Raw genomic sequence first — 24385 nt, 5'->3', positions numbered from 1 at the left:
GGCATCCCCACGCCACGGGCACATCAAGAGCCCCCTTCCCCAGCCCAGGGCCACCTTGCCGAGCCGACGGGACGCTGCAGCTGGGTGAGGACGAGGAGTGGGCATCTCGCAGGTTGGGGCAGGAAACTTGCATTTTGTGCCTGTGGTTAATGGGAAAATCAGCACTTTCGTGGGAGACAGAGTGGACCCCGGAGAAACAAGAATGAGACTGACTAAACCCTGTCTCCTCTCATCACAGTGCTGCGGGATCCCCGAGCTGTGTTCACCGTGTGGTCCACGGCAGCCTCACCCAAACCTTCAGGAGTAACTACGTGAGTGTTCCCATGCTCTCAGTGGGAAGGCTCATGCCCTTGAAACAGGAAGTAACCTGTCCAAGAATACTCAGTTGACAAAGGCCAAAGCTGGGATCCCAAGACCTGTCTGGCTGACTCCAGTGGGTGCATGGGTAACCACCGTGTTATGCCCCAACACTAGGTCACCTGGGCAAGGTTCTGCTTCTGCATTGGAGCATGAAGACTGAATAGCTGTAGTGCGTGGAATCATGTGAAAGCTAAAATAAGACCCTGCGTGGAGAGCTCCTAGCGCAGCAGCTGGTATACAGTAAGTGCTCAAGAAATGAGCTGCAGAAAAGAGCCTGCTCGGCTTCGGGCTGCTCAGACCTCCCGTATTAGATGTGAACCCACCTGCAGCAGGTTGTGTGATTTTATTTTATCTCAGACACCTGAAGTCTGGACCCTGGACTTCGGCACACCAGTGGATGTAAATGAGATGCAAATCAAACTGCCCCCAGATAAACAGGGAACCAACCAGCTGGAGATCAAAGGGATGGGCTGCCTCTGAAGATGAGCCGATGCTCACATCTGTCTGATTTACGGGTCATCGCCAGTCTTCCCGAACAGATGATGGCACCTCCAAGCACTTAGCGAGGCAGAGGGGCCTTCACGGCCCGATTCTGGGCATCTCCCTTCTCTGTGCCCTTGTAGGAGCCAGGTCCTCACAGGTCTCCATCAAACCTGCTCAGAAGATGTGGGGAGATTTCCTCTTGCTCTGGACTTAGTGACTGAGATTCACTTGAAGTGGCAGCCCCACCAGAAGTGTCCACACCACAGGGGTAGATGGAGCTCTGCACAGAATGGTGCAATGCAGAAAGGCAGTGTGCTAATGACGTGCAAATACCCAGAGGTAACGTGGGCGACGAAACCCACCAGTGCAACCCCAGGACCCTCATGTCTGGAAGTGGCAGGCTCTGTGATGATGGTGAGCACCTTCCGTTGCCCAGCTGGCCACCCCACTATGCAGAAGCTGCAGACCCAGACAGCCCAGTCTTTCCCAAGAAAACTGCAAATCTTTGATCGTGACATTCTTGATTTCTGGTTCAGTTTGCTCTAAATACCATTAATCTTAACAAAAGTTTGAGGTTTTCTGGCTCACGGGCCTCCTGTTTATAGAACTTCTTACAGGAGTGGTTCTCAACCTTCCCTGGGGTCATGGGCCTTTTGAAATTACAGTGAATAAAGTCTAAGGAAAAGCCATGGTGTGAGAAGGTTCTCGCAACTCCGATAAGGGCAAAGGACTGATGTCTAGAGTACTTAAGTACAAGAACAAACCAAAAGTCCAATGTAAATCAATCATTAAAAAACAATACAACGCAATAGAAAAGTGGGCAACAGACCAGAGCTCTGCTTTCCGGAAAGGAAACCCCAAAGGCCAATAGACATAGGAAAAGTGACCGCTCTTACTAATCATCTAAGAAATACAAATTAAACAACAGGGAATTCTCTGGATGTCCAGTGGTTAGGACTCTGAGCTCTCACAGCCAAAGGCCTAGGTTTGACCCCCTAGTCCGGGAACTAAAATCCCACAGGTCACATGGCATGACATAAATAAATAAATAACATTACCACCCCTTCACCACACACACACATACATACACCAGCTTGGTGAAATCAACGTGCCTGACAGTGTGGACCGCAGTGAGATATCAAGGAACCAGAACATTCATCTACTGCTGATGGGAATGTAAATTGGAAAAAACACTCTGGAAAACAATCTGGCAAGGCCTGGAAAAGCTGAATGTGCACACAGCCCGGGACCCAACAATCCCCCCCAGTTACTTTCCTTAGACAAACTCCTACACGCACACAGGACAATGCCTACAGAACACTGCTCATAAAAGTCAGCTCCTAGAACTAGCCCTCGTTTCCGGAAAGCGGCGAGCTGCGGCTGAGTTATGCGACACGAGGCCACAGAGCAGAGAGAGGGAGCGAACGTCAGGGCCACACTCGACTCGGCGGATCTCGTGTGTTCCTTGGGAAGCAAGTCCGGATGTTCACGGTCAGAGTTCAAAAGCAGGCGCCACTGAACAAGCTGTCATTTAGGAATGGGCTCCTAGGCAGGAAAATGATAGAGGCAGCTAGAAATGATTATTTAAAAACAAACAAACCAGGAGAGTAGTTACCTCAATGGAGACAAGGGTGATCCAATTAAAGTGGGGCTCACTGGGGACCTCCAGCTACTGACAGTGTCGTGCTTCTCAATGCAAGGATACCCAACACTTTCTCCATTATTCTTTCCATTATTTGCGACCCTATGGACTGTAGCCCACCAGGCTCCTTTGTCCATGGGGATTCTCCAAGCAAGAATACTGGAGTGGGTTGCCATGCTCTTCTCCAGAGGATCTTCCCAACCCAGGGATCGAACCCTCATCTCCTGTGGCTCCTGTCTCGCAGGTGGGTTCTCTACCACTGAGCCTCCGGAGAAGGCCCCTCTTCATGTGTATTCCATCACAAAATAAACATAAAGATCTTTCTTCTATTAAAAAAAAAAAGATCTGATGAAATTTAGGGACCCTCCTTCCAGAACTATGAAAAAACATCATATATTTAATCTAAATGCAGGGGGCTCACAGGGCCTTTTGAGGTCCTCTGTAGGAGGAACTCACCTAGGCTGCCACAGCTGACTCACACACTTGTCATCCCGGGAGGTGGGCAGTCATCGTATCCCACTGGTGCAGTGACGCAGCTCAGGCAGCAGCGGGGAAAGGAATGTTCTAGGACTGGCACCCCGAAGAGAAGCTCTCCACATCTGCACAGCCTCCTGCCACCAGCCTCGGCACACTTCCCTCCCTTCCTGGAGTATTTCTGCCTCCAAAACTCCAGTATTTCCATTTGCCGGGCTCTGGCTGGCACCCCTAATCTGCAGCTCCCCCAGAGTAAGAAGTATGGAAAGAAAGAAGTATGGAAACACCAGAAGGTAGCTAACTGCTTGTGTTACAAATAGTAATCTTGCCTTTTAAACCTTAGGAGGATAATGATCTGTTTTTGGTGTATTAAAGCTTAATTGTTTAAGTCGGGGAATAAAAATCAACTTCTAAACAGGGGAGTCTAGAAGCAGAACAGACTTCCTGGAGAAGCAATGCTGTGAGGTGGTGGAAGAAGCCTCACCATACGGCTTGGGGAAGACACTTCCTCCCCTTGGGCCTCAGCTGCCCATCTGTTCAGTGGAGACACTGGGTTTTTAGAAGATACCCCTGAGAAGTCCCCAGCCCTGACATCCCAGAGTTCTGATCGCCAGCTTCATCTTGCTTCCTTCTGGAATTAGGTGAGGTGAGGACGGTCTTCCTCATCACCACCCGGGGCCAGGCACATGGTAGATGCCGACTGATGAGGCTGTTGACCTTACTGTACGCGCTGCACATTTCTCGCAGGGCTAATCACAGACAGAAGCCTCGCTCTCCTCACCTATAGAGCGAGAAGTACCGTGTGGGGCCAACGTGAGCCAGGCAGGATGTGAGAGCCCTTGCCCAGTGCCTAGGACACAGTAGGTTCCATCTGGTTGGCCCCATCTTGCCTTGGCCGCCCGAAACAGTGCTTCTGCTCTGGCTGAGCTTACCCTCTCCCGGCACACACAGCACAGCTGCCCCATCCCTGGGTCCCACCGCCATCCCACTAGATGGGCCAGGCCATGGGCAGACAGGCCCTAGGCTGTACTCCAAGTACAAATAGAATACCAAGCCTCTCACTCCCAGGAGGTCCTAGGAGCCTCTGTTTGTTGGACACGGTTTCCAGAGCTTTCGGGGCCCCAATACGTGAGCAACTAACTGCACACCTCTCTCCCTTGGGGCCAGAGTCCACAAATGTTGGGTCAAAAGTGAGGGCAATGAATCCATCTAGTAAACGAAACACTCTGTAATAGACCCAGCAAGCTCCTTGAAATGTAAAGACAAGTAAAATAATGAAATTAGCAAGCGAAAAGCAAGAGCAATTCTGACTGAAGAGTGGCTCTTTTGAGGTGTTGGCTATTAAAGGAGGTCAAAAGTCAGGGGTGGCAAGACAGAGAGGAGAGAAAAGGGAAAAAGAAGAGGAAGAAGAAGAGGGAAAGGAGGCAAAGAGGCAGAGAAAAGGAGGGTAGAGGGAGACAGGACATAGAGAAAGATAATTTCAGGTCCTGGTGGTAAGGGCTTTGAATAAATCTGATTTGGTGTCAGCAGCTTGCCTTAGCTTCTCTGTCTGATTTGTTTCGGGTGAGGAGGCTGCAGTCAAGACTGTGAATCCATGCTGACCTTCAGATAAGCTGATTGTTGGCTAGAGAGGTCCACTGCCTTGCTCACACTCCAGAGGAGACAGATACTCAGTCCCTTGGGGCATAGAATGACGACTGGGGAAGAGGGGTAGCCGCTGTATTCCTAGACTGAAGGTCTCAGCTCCTGCCAGGTGGCCTTCCCCACACAGGCCTGGGGCGGCAACGGGAACCACAGTCCCCCAGGGCACTCACTGTTCATTGAGATTTTCCTACATCCCGCTCAGGTCTTCGTGAACAGTCCCTTGATTAAACTCTTCTCCAGTCTCCCAACTTGAGTGAGCTGTCTGCTTCCTGCTGGGACCCACTTGAAATAAGCACACAGGCAGTGATCCTCAAGTCAGCCCTGCCTACAGGTTATCCCATTTCCAGATAAGAACACCGAGCCCAGAAGCTCAGAGAGGGGAAGTGACTTGTCTGAGGTTGCACAGCTGGTAACAGAGGAGCTGGGGTTACCACCAGCATCTACTGGTTCCCTAACCTGCCCTCAGGTTTCCCAACTAGAGAGAGGGCTTCCCGTGTAGCTCAGTGGTAAAGAATCGCCTGCCAATGCAAGAGATGCAGGTTCGATCCCTGGGTCAGAAAGATCCCCTGGAGAAGGAAATGGCAATCCATTCCAGTATTCTTGCCTGGGAAATCTGTGGACAGAGGAGCCTGGCAGGCTATAGTCCATGAAAAGAGTCAGACATGACTTAGTGATAAACAACAGCAAACCAGAGAGAGAAAGAAAGAGAGTGGTTCAGCGATGGAAGACTGGGCCAGAAAGGCTAACACCGTCACTGCCCACTTGAGTCCTCTCTTAAGCAGGAGCCTCAGAGGCTGCTGGGAAGCTGCCTTCCTTATCTCCCAAAGCCCTGTCAATTCCCTGCATCAAATGTCTCCATCGCATCTTCCATCTCCACTGCCAGTGTCCCGAGAGACTCTTCGTCGTCCCCTCCTACCTGGTCAAAGTCACCTGGCTGCTTCTTACCACCATCAGCTTCTCTACTATGGGAGGGATCTTTCTAGAATGCCTGCCTCACTCTGACATCTCTTCCTAGAATCTGTCTCTCCTTCACTGCCTATGAGATCAAGTTCAAACTCCTGGGCATCAAAACGCTTTTCAGTTTGGCCTCTGCTGACCTTATTACCTCCCCCAGTGACCTCCTCACCACCCGGCGTGGCAGCCTTTGGAACATCTGCAGTTGACGCGTGCACCCTGCCCTACCCACCTCTGGGCCTTTGCACAGACTCTTTCCTCCACTCGGAGTGCCCTTCTGAGCTTTCTGTTTGGGGCAAACTCCCATTTTTCTTTCAAGATCAAGCTGAAGCATGACTAAGAGGAAGGTCTCCTAAGTTCCCCGACTGTCATCACTTTCTCTGCCCCCAATCTCCCTCCCTGACCATCTCTTCCACTATTGCGCTCAGAATCTTTGTTCCTGCCTCGCCACAGCTTTTTGTTTGTATTTTCTGCATCAACAATCCTTCAGGAAATAAACCATGGCAATAAATCTAAAATGAACCATGAATTTGTTTGCCCCACACAATAATTGCTACCCTGCCTCTCTCCCTTGCTGTTCTATGAACGTTGGAAGGCAGGGATGTATCGTCATCCTCTAGGTTCCCAGGTCAGGGCCTGGACACCTGCAGTGCTCAGTACATCTTGTTGACTAAGCCACTAAGATCACTGATCCTTGACTGCGTGAATAAGGAGCCTTTGGACCCGAGGCCGCTGTGTGGCCTGGGGCAAGTCCCTGAACCTCTCTGTTCCTCTTCCTGAAGTCTCAATGGTAAGCCCTTCCACTTGTCCTTAGATATATAAGTACCCTTTTCTTCCTCTTCCTCAGAGCCCAAGCCCTCTCCCAAGTGCTACAGCACTTTATGTTTAATTTTTATCCCCAGAGCCCTCTTTTAAATTCTCCCCTTTGAGTTTCCGTAAGGTCTCCTGCTGTTGATTCATTTATGCTCGGAGGAGAGCTTGCTGGATCACAGAGGTGCCGCTGGCAGAGCCCGGGAGCCCCCACGCATGCCCACAAAGAGTTTTCTCATCCATAAAGGATTCTGGCTCCAAGGCAAGCGTGATGGGCCATGGGAACACACAGGCCTTCTTGGTACCCGCAGGCGTGTGACGGCACTTTGGACCAAGACTCAGGACTCTCTGCAAACCCAGCTGGGGGGTGTGGGGCATCCTGGGCAGCACTCCACCTCTTCTTAGGATCATCAGGCAGCATCTGGGACGACAAATACCGTTCTCCTCTTGCGATTTACTCTTCCCTGTTGCTGCAGCCCCGTCCCACCTCCCCCAGTCTTCCAATAAATGTGCTAACCCCCCTGAGGCGGAAGTCATCCAGAAGCAAGGCTGTGTGAAACATCAAGCTGGCGGCAGACACGCCCTGGGAAGACCTGGCCTCCCCTGTCGCCTCGTTACAGCAAGCTTTCCCACACACCGCCGCCGGATCAGCGATCCCAGGAAGACAGGAAGCCATCCCCGTACAGTAACGTGACTTATGATTTATGCTTGTGATTACGATTCCCTTCTCCACCTGCCCCCCCTTTTTTTTTTTTTTTTTTGCAAAACATCTGATTTAATGGGGAAAATGCTATTCAGAGGAGCCGTGAGCTGTAAAATGCAATAGCAGGGGAAAATGCTAGAATATGGTCTCTACTAGTAACAGCTACAGGAATCAGCTCTCAGGTCGGAAACAGAGGCTTCTCAGGAACTGGCCTGTGACATTCCTGCCACTAGCTGAAAGAGACCCAGGCTCAGCCCCAGCCTGGAGAGGCAGCCTAGAAGGAAGGCCCGTCTCCACCTCCTTAGCCAGCCCTTGCTTTTCATCACCTCCTGGCCCTCCCTGGCTTGCGCTGTCAGCGATGGGAGAGGGGCAGAGACCTTAGACTCCGGGGCCAGTAGCTTCCTGCCAGGCTCCTTGGCTGAAAGAAGCAGCCAGCAGCTGCTGACAGGGCATTCAAACCTACCTCTTTCCTCTAATTACAAGGTGAACAACCCTGACTCAGAGGTGCTTTTAGCTACTTTAACTCCTATGAGCAGCCTAGGGTGATGGGAGCCCTGCTGGCTAGCGCCCAGGATGCCTGGGTTCAGGGACTTGTATGACCCTGGGCAAGTCCCTTCCCTCTCTGGCTTTGCTTCTTTGTAAAATGGGACAGCTGGACATGGTCTTGAGAGTCCCTTGGACTGCAAGGAGATCCAACCAGTCCATCCTAAAGGAAATCAGTCCTGAATATTCACTGGAAGGACTGATGTTGAGGCTGAAACTCCAATACTTTGGCCACCTGATGTGACGAACTGACTCATTTGTAAAAACCCTAATGCTGGGAAAGATTGAAGGTGGGAGAAGGGGACGACAGAGGATGAGATGGTTGGAGGGCATCACCGACTCAATGGACATGAGTTTGAGTAAACCCTGGGAGGTGGTGATGGACAGGGAGGCCTGGCGTGCTGCAGTCCATGGGGTCGCAAAGAGTCAGACACGACTGAACAGCAACTGAGCTGAACTGGACAGGATCTCGGGGTAAGCAGGGTGACCTCTCTTCTCTCTTCATTGGAACATGAGCTCCAAGAGGGCAGGATTCTCTAACCTGCTGAGTGTCCAGCACCTAAAGTACGATGCCTGTCACCCGGAAGTCACTCCAAAAAATAAATAAAATCTGATATATGAATTCTGTAGAGCCATAGACTCATGGCCTGAAGGTTTATGAGCAGAGGTTTGAGAAGGACCTCAGAGCAACTCAGAGATTTCAGCTGAGGTGAGGACTTTTCCAAGACTCCTCTGCTCCCTCACCGAACCCTTGTTCCCCCACAGGAAGCTCCTTCATTTTCCTTGAAGGAAAGTCATGTTCCTGAAGCTGATGCTCCCAACCCCAGATTGGCCAGTGGGGCTGACGTCTCCCTCCCACATCACAGGGAGAGAAGCAGACCCGGCCAGTGGGCCTGGGTCTCGGGCCGTAGCGGCTGCTGCCCCTTCTAAGAGGCCTGGTCCTGACTTTGAGAGCCAATTGCTCTAAGCCCATGTCTGGATGGGCCTCTTGAAGCTCTGCCTGCTTTAGCAAGCAGGAAAGCAATTGGGCAGGTTCCAAAAATCTTAACCTTTGGCCTTTGATGGTTGAAGGTCACGATGGACACACAAAGATCTCAGGACACAGGAGGGTATGAGGCACAGGGCCGTGACTGTGTGGTCAAGGCCCCGTGTGCGTTGGCGCCAGGGAGCTGCAGGGACCTGGAGGGGCTAAAGGAGAGAACGGAGGACCCCAGGGCCTTCTCCAGAGCCCTCCCCAACCCCTACAAGTGCCCACTCCCCAGGAGTGCAGGCATCACTTGGCTGAGGGGCTCAGCGCCCCCTTTGTCCAGGCCTCTCTCTTGAGCTCTGGTGATTGGACACTTGCCCCTTCTGCTCATCCCTGCAGTGTCAGAAATCAGACTCAGCATCTCCACCCAAACCTGGTCCTCTGGGAGCTTAAGATGAGGCTCTCCCTTGTGGTTGAGAGAGGCGGCTCAGAGATCAAACTGGCAGCGGCAGCAGCAACCCTAATATTAGCATGAAGCAGGCCTGGACAGAGGTCCTTCCTGTGGGTCTGGGGTCGGGTACACATTGTGCCCATGGCTGAGGGTCTCTGGACCTCCTGGTCCGGCCCCGCTTGAGAGGATCAGTCCCTTTTTCTGCCCTCAGACGGGGCGCTCCAGGGGTCCTGGAAGCCCTGGGAGCCAGTTTGCAAAGCACAGAGCAAACAAGGGCACTGCCTCCTCTCCGCCTTCCGACACACAGTCTGGTCTTTGTAACAATCACTTGCTCAGGACTGTCTCAAATTCTCGTGGTGGAAACATCGTAATTGAACCGGCTGCAACAGGAAAACGCTTAGGACAGCGAGGGAAGAAACCAGACGGCGAAGTGGTACGTTCATTCCAGCTGCGCCTGTCTCACAGGCCACCCCACCCAACCCCTGCACCCCACCCTAGAAGGGGATCAGCCAAGACAAAGCTGTTTTCCACCGCCCTTTCCTACTGGGTTCTTTAATATTCTTGCTACATTGTGTTTTTGCTTTGTTTTTAAATTGTTTCAAACCTTCCTGAAGCTGTGACAACCTTCCAGCCTCTTTTGCAAACTCTGAAAGTAACTTTTAGGGGAAGAAGAGGTGGAAAGAGGGCAGAGTTGGGTTTCAGTAGAGCAATAGCCAAGGTTCCGAGTGAATAAATACAGACTGGTGAGAGCTCCCTCACCTCCTGTTTGCACCATGTGAGCTGGGGGTGAGCTAAGGTTCACGAGGGCGAGAGGCAGGGGCAGACTGCCCACATCCCTAACCAGGCTCCGTGGGCCTCCTGGGGCTGGGCTGTCAGGGCACGGAGGAGTCTTGTGACTGCTGGTGGCTTTCCTATGTCAGGGGTGCCAGCCAGTGCCAAGGGAGGACCCTGCTTAATCGCTTTTAATTTTAAAATCCTGACTTTACAAAAGGAATGCCCCACCATAATTCCCTAACTATTCCAGGGGCTCAGGGACAGGATGAAACACCTTCCCCTCGGGAAATAAAATCACATTTCCACAGAAGTAACTTCAGGACTCCAAAAGCAAAGATACAGTCCAGACCATCCCCTCATCCAGAGATCCTAGAGCTCAGAGCCGCATCTCCAAGGCTGAGGCTTGACCCTCTGGGAGAGGCTGAGTCATCCAGGACAGAAGGCAGGTCTCCTCTGCGACCAGACAACCTGAAACCAAATCCTAGCTCCTGTAGGCCAAGGAACCTCTCTGAGCCTAAGGGTCCCCATCTGTAAAATGGAGCTACTAGTCCCTGGCCTGACCATCTCCCGGAAGCCCTGTGAAGCTGTCAAACATGGGCATGCATGCATGTGGCAGTGCTTTGGCAGTGGTTAAAACTTGTGTGCCGTCAGAAGGGCTCGTTCCTCTGCAACTGGTAGGCTCTGCTAGCCAAAAACTGCAGTGTTTGTGAAATCTGCACCAAGTACACGTGGCTGCAGGTTTTAGCTTGTTTCCTCCTGCTGTGGATGAGGGAGGAGTTGGCCGGGGCGGGGGGGGGGGGGCGGGGGGGGGTGGTCCTGGCAAAGCCTACCAGCAATCCGAGCTGATAGAGAGTAACAGAGGATTTTGTGGGGGAAGGAAGGGTTGATCATCAACCAGAACAAATAGATATGACAAAAAATGTCATTTTGAGCATTTCCTCTGTGCCGTGCACTTTACATCTGACATCTTTTATCTTTCTAGTCCTCATCACAACCCTATGGCAAAGGAACCATGCTTTTTTCAAATGAGGACATTAAGGCCCAGAGTGACTCAGTAACTACCTGCAGGTCATCACAGCTGGGATGGGACCCCAGTGCTGTCTGTGCCTGGAGGTCACACCCTCCACCACTAGGCAAACTGCCTCTCTGTTTGGACAATGGCCCTGGTGACCAAAGTGTTGCTCTATCTCTTCAAGGAGAGTGCAAAAATCAAAGAGGCTGTGGGGCAGATATACTCACTGTATCAGTTAGCTATTGCTGTGTAACAAATCATCCCCCAAATTAGTGACTTTAAACAATAGCTCTTTGTCAGTGTTCACAGTCTGCAGTTTGGCTGGGTGACTCTTCTATTCTCTGTGGTAAGGCGCAGGTGTGGAGAGCCCTGCTTCTCTGGGCTGTAGGCTGGTCTGAGATGCCTGAGGTCTCTTCAATCCTTCCAGCAAGCCAGCTGGGACACACTCGTGTGACCAAGGCAGCGGAGCAAGAGGGAATGGAAATACTCAAGTGCTTTTGCAAGCCCTGCCTTGCATCAAGTCTGCTGCTGTTCCATTGGCCAAAGCAAGTCCTGGCCAAGCCAGAGTCAGCATGGGAGGGTGCTGCCCGAGGGCAAGGAGACAGGAAGCAGGCAAAACGGGGAACAGTATTGTCAGCAGCCCTGTCTGGCAGCCACAGCCTCTGCCGGCTCACAAGTCCCTCCTTGGTAGATCCCCAGAAAGCTCATCTAGGCTCGCAGACAATACCCTTATAAGCACTGGGAAGTCTTTCCACTTTCCTAAGAGCCTGGTCTTCACTCATCCGCAGGACAACCATGAGGGTCTGGGTCCCGGAATCCCTGTTACTGGCGAAGAGACTGACAGACCTTTGCAGCCAGTCACAGAGCTAGAAAGTGATCAAGTCTAGTCATGCGTTCATTCCACAAACGTTTCATCAACACGCACTCGGTGCCCTTGACACCCCACTCCTGGTAGCGGAAGAGCCCAGGTTACCTGCTTCAGGAGCCAGGGCAGCTGGAGAGGAGTCTCCTGCAGGCAGGAACCCTTTCCAAAGCCTCTCCCACCCTCTCAGCTGTGAACTTCCAGCTGTGTGAAGGCCATTTCCTCTCATTTACAATTGACGACACAGAAACCCAGAGAGGACTAGTGATCTGCTTGCCTGGGGTCACACAGCAAGTGCACCAGAGGGTCCAGACTGAAACCTGGGTCTTCTGGAACCCACAAGGGCACTCTCCAGAACACCAGCGCTTGATTAGTCCAATTCTGCAGATTCTTTTTTTTGTTGTTTTAAAAGAACTTCTGTGAAGTCCTGTTCCCTCCTCCCCGACCCCAGTCATTCTCAGCCTCTCTCCCCTCCCATCCCCGTCACTGCAGGATTCTGCAAGAGCACTGCTGGAACAGAAAGGCCTGGCCACGGAAGGGGTTAAAATCCTCAGAGTCTCTTATAAATATTTCATGAAAAATATCTGCTGAGATAACCCCAGACTGTTGATGTCGACATTATGGCACCTGCACATTTTAATTGGTCTGAGAGAGCTGGCCCGTAATTGGTGCCTGGAAACTGGCACAAACCTGACTTGGTTGTTAAAGGGAAGAGTGGATTCTCCAGAGAACTGGGCATTTTAACTCCTGCCTGGCCGAGGGCTGGGAAAGTGTGGAGGAGAGTCATCAGGGAAAGGAGGAAAGGGACAGGCCTGCCCGAATGTGCCAGCCCCCAAGCTAGTCCAAGCTTCTGACTCTGCTGGAGTCAGGAGAAAAGGGAGAGATGACTCAGTGGTTAGGAGCACAGGCTGGGGGCAGGCTGGCTTAACCTTTTCTATGCCATGACCCCTGAGACTGTTTGGTCAAGACTGTGGGCTCTTTCTCAGAACAATGTTTTTAAATCATAAAGTATGTATGATTACAAAACAAGTCAACTTTGTTGCTTTTTTTTAAAAAAAGTGATCAAACAGTTTTAAATTGGGCTACAGCAATGTATGTGTCGACAAAGGTCTGTAGAGTCAAAGCTATGGTTTTTCCAGTAGTCATGTATGGATGTGAGAGTTGGACTATAGAGAAAGCTGAGCGCAGAAGAACTGATGCTTTTGAACTGTGGTGTTGGAGAAGACTCTTGAGAGTCCCTTGGACTGCAAGGAGATCTGACCAGTCCATCCTAGAGGAAATCAGTCCTGAAAATTCACTGGAAGGACTGATGCTGAAGCTGAGACTCCAGTACTTTGGCCACCTGATGCGAAGAGCAGACTATTGGAAAAGACGTTGATGCTGGGAATGATTGAGGGCAGGAGGAGAAGGGGAAAACAGAGGATGAGATGGCTGGATGGCGTCACCGACTCAATGGACATGAGTTTGAGCAAGCTCCGGGAGTTGGTAATGGACAGGGAAGCCTGGCGTGCTGCGGTCTATGGGATTGCAAAGAGTCAGACATGACTGAGCGACTGAACTGACTGTGCTTCCTTATTCCTGTTACCTGACAAGATCTAATGGTGTCACAACCACTATGCTTTCAGAGTAGACATGAGCACAGATGATATTTCAGGATCTCTGCCACAGTGTGACATGGAAACACCTGTGATTTCGACTGGTGACAAAGTCAGAGGTGCTGTTACCATAACTGGTGTGTTGCTTACATTCACACTTGAAGGAAATATTAAATTTCAGTTAGAGGTGAGTGAACATTAAGTTGTATTTCTTCCCACACATGTTCATAGACCCCAGCCTAAGGATCCTGGCCTCAGAGCCTCACAGCTCTGATATTTCCTAGTGAGGGCCTTCGCTTCCCCTGGCCTTGGTTTCTTCATCTGCAAAGAGGGCTTGGGAGGTGGGCTGAGCTGGCTTTAAAAGCAGCTCTGTGGCTCGGGTGTGCCCTGGGAATTTGGCTGGGCCTGGCTAAGCCTCACTGGCTGCAGAATGAGGCTCCTGGCAGTAGCACCCTCAGGCTGATCTGGGATGGGATGAGATCGTGCAGGCAAAGTGCCCAGCAGAGGAGCTCAGGATGAGGTAGCAACCCAAGGATGAACCTGGGTTCAACCCAGGCTGCCCAGAGGCAGATGAGAAACCCATGTTTCCCCCACTAGACCTCAGATACTCAATACACTTAATCTACTGTCCTGTGTGCATCTACTGGCCTGGCCTCTGCTGCTTCCTGCCAGAGCCCAAAGAGGGTCCTGAACTCCGGAACACATCACCTCCTGAGCAGGGCTGCTCTGGGATGTTGTCAAGTTGGTACCCACCAAGCCAGCTGCGATAGGGAAGCCAGACCCATGTGGTAACTGATACATCCCTGCCTTGGGCGGAAGTGTCAACTTTAAGATTGTTCCTAAGTTCCCAGCTCTCCCGCAGCGTGAGCAGTGATGTCACCTCCCCTCCCATCCCCCATGCCTGCTGAAGGGCCTCCTGTGCAAATCTCAGGCTTTACCCCAACACCATGCTAGTGGTGGGGAGGCAGGACCATCCTCAAAAGAGTCAACCCCTTTAGGGCAGTAAGGTGGGAACAGTGACCGACCTTGGCCCCACCAGTCCTCTCTGGGGCTTCTCCTAGACACAGGAGGTAGATGGGCATCTCCTGTTTTGGAGTGACAGGAAAGGTTGCCATGACTACCTGCCTGTTCTGAATCCCATCCAGCCCAAGCCCCACCCCCTTCCTTGACTGGCAGCTGCAGAGCTGCAGCAGCCCCTCCTGGTCTTCCTCTGCTCTTGCAAAGCCAGCCAGAGTCCCTGGAAGTCAACCCTCCACCCCCATTCCTGGAGAAGCCCTCCATCCCCCAGGAGACCCCTCTTCCTGGGACTTGCTGTGGGTTCTGGGGGAAGCCATCCTCTAATTGTGGACATGTTTAGAGCCCATCAGTGCCAAAGCAAGCAGAGAGACAGTGCCTTGGGAGAGCAGAGACTGTGGGCCTGAGACGGTGGGGGAGCTGGAGACATCCTTGGTAAGCCCAGGCTGGGTAACTGTGGAGGCGCAACAGGGGACAGATAGGCAGGGGGCTGGGGGGCCAATAGCCCTTCTGTGACCAAGTGCCCTGCCCTAGGGCCCTGGGCCTTTGCAGGCTCCTGCTCCCCAGCTCCCCACAGCCCCCCTGGAAGGAGGGAAAGGGGGGCCAGTGGGCCTGGATGCCTGCTCTGTGCCTGGACACCTCGTGCCACATCCCAGTGACTCTCTGAGGGTGATAGGAGCGCTGGTTTGAGGCCCATTTTACAAACAGGATGCTGAGGCTCCGAGAGGCTCCGTGATTTGCTTAAGGTTACGGAGTTAGGAAGTGGCAGCCCCAGAACTCAAACCCAGGCCTCCCTGATGGATGAGGCTTCTATGAAGCACAAACTTCCCGCTCCAGACCTGACCCTCAAAAGCCAGCCTGCCAGTTTCCAAGTCGTATCTGTGTGCCGGGCACTGTTCTAGGCTCTAGAGACCCTCTGGACGTTCCACGTTAGGAAAGTGAAGAGGGATTCAGAGCCCAGCGTCACACAGCCTTGAACCGGAATTTAATCTGATGTGTCTGCCTCCAAAAATAGTGATCTGAGTTCAATTCAACCAACACTAACTAAGCATCTGGTATGTGCCCAACCTTGACCTTAGTGGGGCTATGGCAGCAAATGCAAACGCCCTGTGAAGCTCACTTTCTAATGAGCTTACTAGAGCTTACTCTTTTACAAAATAGTAGACGAAAGGTAAATCACCTAATATATTAGGTGGTGGTAAGTGCTGGAGAAAAATTCAGGCAGAGTAAAGGAGGGCGAGTGGGCCCAGAGTGGGGTAGGAAGGGGACAGTGTTAAAGACGGTGGACAGAGGAGACCCCAGTGAGAAGGTGACCTTCTAGCAAAGACTCGAAAAAGTTGCAGAAGGGAGCCACCTGGCACATAATAGATGCTTAGTAAATCTTTGCTAAAATGAGGAACTAGTTCCAAGACCCACCAGGTGATGGTATTTGCAAGGTTACCACCCATCAGCAGAAATCTGCGTTCCCTTCTGCATTCTGTGGACTTCATTTACGGCATGTGTGGACACGGCATTCTACGCTCAGTAAACGTCTGTGGACCTGAACATGAAGGGTGGGCAGGCTCGGAGGGAATGCTTAGTGCATCACATGGAATAGCCTGGATGTGAGCTCCCCCCCAAGATGGCTAAATCTAGTGCTGTTTGCAACTCCTGACTTTTCTGCAAGGGGAACCACTGCTAAACCCAGATATGCATGCTGGGCAGAAACCTGTGGACAGGCCAGACAGTCTAGGGTGGCTGGTAGGCGATTGTGGCTTTGTGGTTGGGTGCTAACCAGGGGACTCTCAAAGGGGACCCAGGTCCCTCTCAAGCCTGCTCAGGGCACTTCAGCACAGCCTGGCTAACTGTTTGCAGAGACCAGCTGAGATGGTATTTCTGAAGTTAATGCCCAGTGGGTTGTGGGCAGGGGCCTAGGGGGTTGGAACACTATCTGCAGACTGTGCTTGCAGGGGAAATCCTGACAGTGCTGCAAAAATAGACTGTGCTTCCCTATAATTGGATACATATTTATTTAAAGAGGTTATAATTTCCTACTGGTTTGCTGCTTGATAAATACCGAGTTTGTTATTATTATTTTTTTTTTTCTTAACTGCAGCTTTGGAAAAAAACAAATCCAGGTTTGGACTTGAATAGGGATGTATGTCATGACGATCCCAGGCAGCAATTTTCCTCCAAACTCCAGCAAAGCCAAGAGCAAGATGGGGTGGGGCTGGAGTGAATGTGGGGTAAACAAGATGTGGCGGTGGGGGTGGGGGGTGAGGGCAGGCAGAAGGGTGGGAGGGAGGCCTGGGTGTAACTGGAGTGACGGCATTCAGTTCAGTTCAGTCGCTCAGTCGTGTCCGATTCTTTGTGACCCCATGAATCGCAGCACACCAGGCCTCCCTGTCCCTCATCAACTCCCGGAGTTTACCCAAATTCATGTCCATCGAGTCGATGATGCCATCCAGCCATCTCATCCTCTGTCGTCCCCTTCTCCTCCTGCCCCCAATCCCTCCCAGCATCAGAGTCTTTTCCAATGAGTCAACTCTTCGCATGAGGTGGCCAAAGTACTGGAGTTTTATCTTTAGCGTCATTCCTTCCAAAGAACACCCAGGACCTATCTCCTCTAGAATGGACTGGTTGGATCTCCTTGCAGTCCAAAAAACTCTCTCAAGAGTTTTTTCTAACACCACAGTTCAAAAGCATTAATTCTTCAGTGCTCAGCTTTCTTCACAGTCCAACTCTCACATCCATACATGACCACTGGAAAAACCATAGCCTTGACTAGATGGACTTTTGTTGGGAAAGTAATGTCTCTGCTTTTGAATATGCTGTTTAGGTTGGTCATAACTTTCCTTCCAAGTAGTAAGTGTCTTTTAATTTATGGCTGCAATCACCATCTGCAGTGATTTTGGAGCCCAGAAAAATAAAGTCAGCCACTGTTTTCCCATCTATTTCCCATGAAGTGATGGGACCAGGTGCCATGATCTTAGTTTTCTGAATGTTGAACTTTAAGCCAACTTTTTCACTCTCCTTTTTCACTTTCAACAAGAGGCTTTTTAGTTCCTCTTCACTTTCTGCCATAAGAGTGGTATCATCTGCGTATCTGAGGTTATTGATATTTCTCCCGGCAATCTTGATTCCAGCTTGTGCTTCATCCAGTCTAGCATTACTGCCCTGCAATTCCCTCCTCCATGCTTCCACTCCTGCATCCCCCTCTGCCTAGAATGCCTTTCTTTCTCCATAGCTGCATGTCTAAATCCTACCTATTAATACATGGCTGAAAGGCCACCTCCTCCAGGAAGTCATCCCGGATTCCCCTGCTTGCCGAAAGCTGTCTTTAGCCTGGTTTCCCAAAGTCCACCCTCAACTCACCTAAGGCAGTTGCCACAGTGCATTGTGGTTACTTGGTGTTGTTGGTTGAATTGCGTCCCCTCTCAAAAAGATATGTTGATGTCCTAACCCCTGGTTCCTATAAATGTGATGCTATTTGGAATTGGGTCTTTGCAAATGACATTAGTTAAGAAAAGGTTATACTTAGTTTGGGGTGTGGGGCGTGTCTAATAGTATGACTAGTGTCTTCATAAGAAAAAGAGGAGAGACACAGAGAGCCCCGTGCGACCACAGACACAGAGTTTGGACCCATGCAGCTGTAAGCCAGGAATTTCGCAGCCTCCACCAGCATCTAGGAAGAGGCAGGATAGATTCTATTCAGAATCTCAGGGGGAGCATGGCCTTGCCCACATGTTTACTTTTCTATTTTTAATTGAAGGATAGTTGATTTGCAATGATTGTGCTGTAAACCTTCATTTTAGTTTTCCAGCCTCACGAAGAGTGAGAGGGCAAATTTATGTTGTTTTAATCCATTCAGTTCATGTTGCTCTCTTACAGCAGTCCTAGGAAACGAACACCCTGGGGGACAGGCCTTTTCTTTCTCCTGGAAAGATCCCTGCTGTAGCACAGCGGGCACAGTATCGGTGCTCAGTTAACACTGATTGACGAGTGAATGGCTGGATGGGTGTCTCCCTGGAGAGGGGGGGTCCACACCTGGTCTTTGTGTCCCCAAATGCCTTGTGTGGACCGAGGTCCTGGCCTAGTTTGTGTCCCTGTGGCTTCCAGTCTGGATCGCCACAGTAGATTCCCAACTGGCTTCCCTGCCTCCACTCTTGTCTTCCAACCACTTTCTCAAGCTTTGCTGAGCTCTTAGGTCATTCCACACTGAGAGGACTTTCCCATCTCTGGGCCTTTGCCCAGGCTGTGCCCTTGGCCTAGAGTGGTCCCCACCCCAGGCAAACCCCCACCCACCTTGCAAGCTACCCTGCACCTTCTGAATGTTCTGTTTCTAGGATAGCTCCTTTCACCCTGGGTTCCGCTTACTTGTCTCCTTGTCTGTCCACCCTCCTGGCCTGTTAGTATCTTATTTTCCATCTGTGTCCCTGTGCCTTCCTACTGAGGAGGGGCTGGTGGAAGCTTGAGGGGTGAGCTAGGGCATGAATCTGGGCCGAGTGGTGAGAGGAATGGTCCTCCCTTACCTTAGCTTGCTGGATGATATTCACATCTGTCTCACCCCCTTTCAGGGCTCGGGGTCCCAAAGGACTGGGAGGCTTGTGGGGAGACCTGATGGGCAGAGCTGGAAGGGGCTCTAGAGTGGCTTCCTGGCCACCCTTCTCAGGTTCTGAGATCACAGGGAAGGAAGACGCTTGTCCCCTCCCAAGGGACCACATGTCCAGAGCCCCACGATTTGCTTGGAGCCTCTGGTCAGCTTACTTAGTAAGACTCTCCAGCCTTAGAGGCTAGAACTGGGGGAGCTGATGGGGAAAGAAGGAAGGAGAAAATGACCAAGTTCCTCAAGAGGAGATGAGAAGCAGACTCACAGTGCACCGACCACGGGCCAGGCCCCAAGCAAGCTGCTTTGACACTTGATCTGGAATTCTCAGCATAGTCCTAGGAGGCAGGTACTATTTACAGATGAAGGAACTGAGGCTCAGGTGCCCCAGGTCCTGCAGCTGCTAGAGCTGGGATTTGAACCCAAGCCTTCTTGGCCCAAAGGCTATGAGCTTCCTACTACACTGTCGTGTCTCTTCCACAAAGGGCACCAGAATCTGGGTCAGGCTGTGGCCTCAGAGATGGCCAATCTAAAGGGGCAGCCAACGCTTTGTTCTCAGATGCCTGGAGAATATTTTGTAATCCATGTTTTTCAAAATGGAACAGAAAGTTCTGGGGTGCTCAGGCCCTTGAGGAAACTCCTCTTTGCAGTGGAACAGTTAGGTCAAGTGGAAGACGGTAAGGATCCAGGCTCAGGTCTCAGACTTGGAGGATTCCATTCACAGCATGATGGGACTAATACAAAGTTCGCATTGATGGGGGTGTAGTATCCAGAAGGAGGAGGTGATTATTCTGCTGGCCTTGCAGGGGTCCAACAATGGTCTGAGCAGGGTCCACTCTTGGGAACTCACATTGAGAGAGACATTGCCTCATGAGAGGGCTAGGGATTTTTCACCCAGAGAAGATACATCGGGAATTGAGAAATGTCATTAATACCTCAAGGGCTCTCCAGTGGATGAGCAATTAGACAGATTCCTTCTGGTTCTAAGAGCTGGAGCGAGGACCAGCTGCTGGAAGGCACAGGAAGCCAAACCTCACATGTCTCCTCTAAAAACACAAGGGGCTCCCTTGGTGGGAATTAGATCTCTATGGCAGGAGTGATTCAAGGGAGATGGTAAAAAGTTGAATCAGCATGAAATTTTGAGTTGGACCAGGTGTCTCACCACAGATGAGAATGTCCGGCCTCAGGAGATGCTAAATAAGTCCATCCGCATTATAATATTTTCTATGGCAATACATTAAGTGCTTGCTAAAAAGTCAGAGGCTCTGGTCTTTTGAATCAGGCATTTCCCTTGAGAATGGGGTTCTGGGAAGCTACATTTCAAGGTGGTCCTGTTATGCATCCAGGTTTGAAGGTCACTGTCTATGAGGTCATAGGGGCAGCAACAACCCTCAACCCCTTCCCCTAATTCACATAATAGAGATGCTCAGTGTCTCTCATTCAACCCATGAGCCTCTCAGGTCTTCTGCCCCAGACCCGGTCTGCTGCAGGCCAAGGGACCCTGACTGCTGAGGCTGAATTTAAGCCTGCTGGTTGGTCCCTTTCCATCATGATCTTCTGGGGAAGCAGGAACCAAGTGTTGCTATTACCTGGTCCGGAATACAGGGTGGGGAGAAGCATCCTTGAGGCCCAGACTATTTCTCCAGAATGTCTGGCAATAACAGGCTGCTGTTGTTATTTAAGTTGCTTCTGTCATGTCCGACTCTTTGTGACCCCATGAACTGTAGCCTGCCAGGCTCCTCTGTCCATGGTATTTCCCAGGCAAGAAGACTGCAGTGGATTGCCATTTCCTTCTCCAGGGTATCTTTCTGACCCAGGGATGGAACCCACGACTCCTGCCTTGGCAGGCAAATTCTTAACCACTGAACCACCAGGGAAGCCCCATCAATAACAGGGAATGGTGATAAATTATCTTTGTCAAACTGGCTGGGCTGTGGTGCCCATATATGGGGTCCAACATCATTCTGGATGTTTCTGTGAAGGTATTTTCAGGTGATATTAACATTTAATTTGATGAACTTTGAGCAGATTTGCCTTCCATAATGTGAGTGGGCCTCATCCAATCAGGTTAAGGCCTGAACACAATATTGACACCCCCTGAACCCCAAGTTCTGCAGCAGAAGCCTTCAAGCTTGAGTCACATTCTTGGCTCTTTTCTGGGTCTCTAGCCTATTGACCCATCCTGCAGATTATGGCCTCGCCAGCCTTCATAATTGTGTGAGCCAATTCATTGAATCAAGTGTATGCACACACACGTATGTGTATGTTGCTGTTCAGTCGCCCAGTTGTGTCCAACTCTTTGTGATCCCATGGACTGCAGCACGTCAGGCCTCTATCTCTCACCCTTTCCCAAAGTTTGGGAACTTGAACTACCCAAGTTCATGTCCATTGCATCTGTGATGCCGTCCAGCCATCTCATCTTCTGACACCCTTTTCCTTCTGCCCTCAATCTTTCCCAGCATCAGGAACTTCTCCAGTGAGTCAGCTGTTCACATCACATGATTGAAATACTGGAGTTTCAGCTTCAGCATCAGTTCTTCTGTTGCAGGAAAGGGGACCCCTTCCAGGACCCAAAACCGGGCTCTTGTCTAACACTTGGAAATGAATTCTCCAAGGAGACACATGTGCTGACAAAGCGAGGGATTTTATTGGGAAAGGGCACCCGGGTGGAGAGCAGTAGGGTAAGGGAACCCAGGAGAACAGCTCTGCCGCGTGGCTCGCAGTCTCGGGGTTTATGGTGATGGGATTAGTTTCCAGGTTGTCTTTAGCCAGTCATTCTGACTCAGAGTCCTTCCTGGTGGCGCACGCCTTGTTCAGCCAAGATGGATGCCAGAGAGAAGGATTCTGGGAGGTGGTCGGACATGTGGTGTCCCCTTTTGACCTTTCCTGAACTCTTCCGGTTGGTGGAGGCTTATTGGTTCCATGTTCCTTACCAGGACCTCCTGTCGTAAAACAACTTATGCAAATGGTCACTATGGTGCCTGGCCAGGGTGGATGGTTTCAATCAGTGTGCTTCCCCTAACACTTCAACAAGTATTCAGGGTTGCTTTTCCTTAAGATTGACTGGTTTGTGTATGTGTACATAGATATATGTGTATATACACACACTCATGCACCCTGATCACTATACCTGGTGATGTAGTATATATATACACACAATATCACACACACGTGCGCGCACACACACACACATACACACACACACACTCACCCTCTTGGCTCTGTTTCTCTGGAGAACTGTTACTGAAACACAGGATGACAGACCAAGGCAATCAACAGAAGCGTTTTGCAGAGTCGAGCTCCCCGGGCCCCGGGAGCTGCCAGGCATAGAGGCGGCACAGACAATGTGGAAACTCATTCTGCCAAAGCCTTTTGCCTCTGCTCTGAAGTCGGTCTCAGAAACACAGAGCGCTGGAAGGTGCGGCGATTCCATGAAGCTCCTTAGAAACTTCTCGGGAAAGGCAGAGTGAAGCAAAGCCAGAAGCCCAGTAATTGGGGAGCCAGCAGGTAGGCGGGGAGGGCTGATTGAGAGGCATGCCTTAACTTGTCCAGACACAGGCAGGGATGCTGAGAGCAGGGGAAGGAGGAACGGAGCCTCTTGAGAACTTGGAAAAATTAAAGAGAGACCCCACAGAGGCCAGCTTTCAAATCACCCCAAGAATCAAGGGAGGAAAGTTCACAGAGAATGTTCCCAAGGCTTTGAGGTCCCAGACTCCCAAATCAAAAAGACCCGGGGCGGGGGGTCATCCAGTCCAGCCTTCTGCCTCCGGACTGGACGGTTGGCAGCCCAGGCCAGGGGACCCCTATATTGGGAATATTTGCAAAGGAAAGTGGAGAATCCTGATAGCATGATAACCAAGGTCTTGGCAGATTCTGAGCACCCACTGGGTGCCAGCAAGCGAGCTCAGAACTTTCCAAACACCAGCCCATTGAACATGGGCACCAATAATATGCAGCAGGTACTATTCCTGTGCCCATTTGACAGATGAAGAGACTAAGGCCCTGGTGAAGAAGCATCTGTCAGGTGAATGTATGTTCCTCGATTCTTTGTCTCGTCACAACAAAGATTTGGAGCGACGGACATCACTCCAAAACTCATTCTTCACATTGTGTGTTTTACGCACACACGTTTTCGTGTCGCAGCTCTCAGGTCTTGGATAGACCGTGTGATAGCTCTTAGACAAATCAGTGCTGCACCTCAGTGTTACAGCTCTATTTTATTTAGAAGATAGCAGGAAAATCCATCTTTGAGAAGTGAGGGCACGTCGATCCAAAGACGAGAAGGGCGCCCAGCACGCGGTGAGGAGAGAGCAAGCGCGTTTGGCTCCTCTTTTTATACGTTTCTCTCTCCCTGGGCCTGTCCTATGTAAACTGGGCCAGCCAGGAGTGTCGTTTGTTTTCCCTGAGGTCCTCCCTCAGGTCCTCCGACCTTCCTTTGTTCTATTTTCGCGGGCTTTCCCCTTCCTCGTCTTTTAGCCGCTGCCATTTTGGACTCCTTTTCCCTGTTCTGCCTGTCTACCACATCCAAATAGGAAGTGATGAAGCTGGAATTCACACCCAGATCAGCCTGATTCCACAGCCCTGTTCTTAACCACTAAGGAAGGAGGAACAAAAGTGGGTGGGGTGGGGGGAGAAAAAGAGCCTAATCCTGCCGTTTCATGGATAAGGATGAGAGCCCAGGAAGGACGGAGAACTTTCCTGGGGACTTGAAGTTGGTGGTGCGGGCTCAGTGTGAAGGCAGGGGGTCAGTGCAGAGAGCGGGTGCAGGGTACGTTCCTTAAGACTGCAGAGCTGGACAAGCCGGCAAATGGGAAAAGATGCTGGAAGGAAGGCTCCAGGCCCGACCGGCCCACCAGTGCCAGCCAGTGTGTTCTCAGGCCCCGGAGACACGATGGGGTGACCCTCACCAAGTCTCCCTCCTCACAGCCCCAGAGTTCCGCCTTTTGAGTAACTCGTCTGGATATCTTTTTTGAAGTGCAAACACCGCAGAGAGGCATCACACGCTGGGGTCCAGCTCGAGTGCCTTCAGCAGAGGTGCATCTCTCTGCTCGCTTTTTACACATGTCTGGCACCTGGGGGTGAAAAAGATTAGCCCACCTTCAGGCCACCCCTTGAACACAGGTATAGGCGGTAAGTGGCGGTAAGTCTGAGAAAGATCCACAGAGAGAGGTTCTGGGGAGAAAGGGGGAGAGGAGGCAGGGGCTGCCACAGGCGCCCAGCAGTATCTCCCAGGCTCCTCAGATCCGTATTTCCTAAACGAAATGCCATCTTTCCTCCCCAGAGCTCATCTCCACCTTGGCCGACAGCGCTGAGATTCTCGGAGTCATTCTGACCTGCTCTCTCCCTCACCCATCCCGCCAACAACTTGTCCTGCAGATCCGGCCTCCCGGGTGGACCTTGAGTCTCTCCACTTCTCTTCCCTCCACTGCTATCACTGAGCCATCACGTCTCACCTGGACAATTGCTACTTCCTCCTGCCTGGTCGCTCTGCTTCGCCTGTTGCCTTGCAACT

Source organism: Capricornis sumatraensis, chromosome 16 (genome assembly GCF_032405125.1).
Source record: "Capricornis sumatraensis isolate serow.1 chromosome 16, serow.2, whole genome shotgun sequence".
Taxonomy (NCBI): domain Eukaryota; kingdom Metazoa; phylum Chordata; class Mammalia; order Artiodactyla; family Bovidae; genus Capricornis; species Capricornis sumatraensis.
This window is presented reverse-complemented; position numbering follows the sequence as displayed.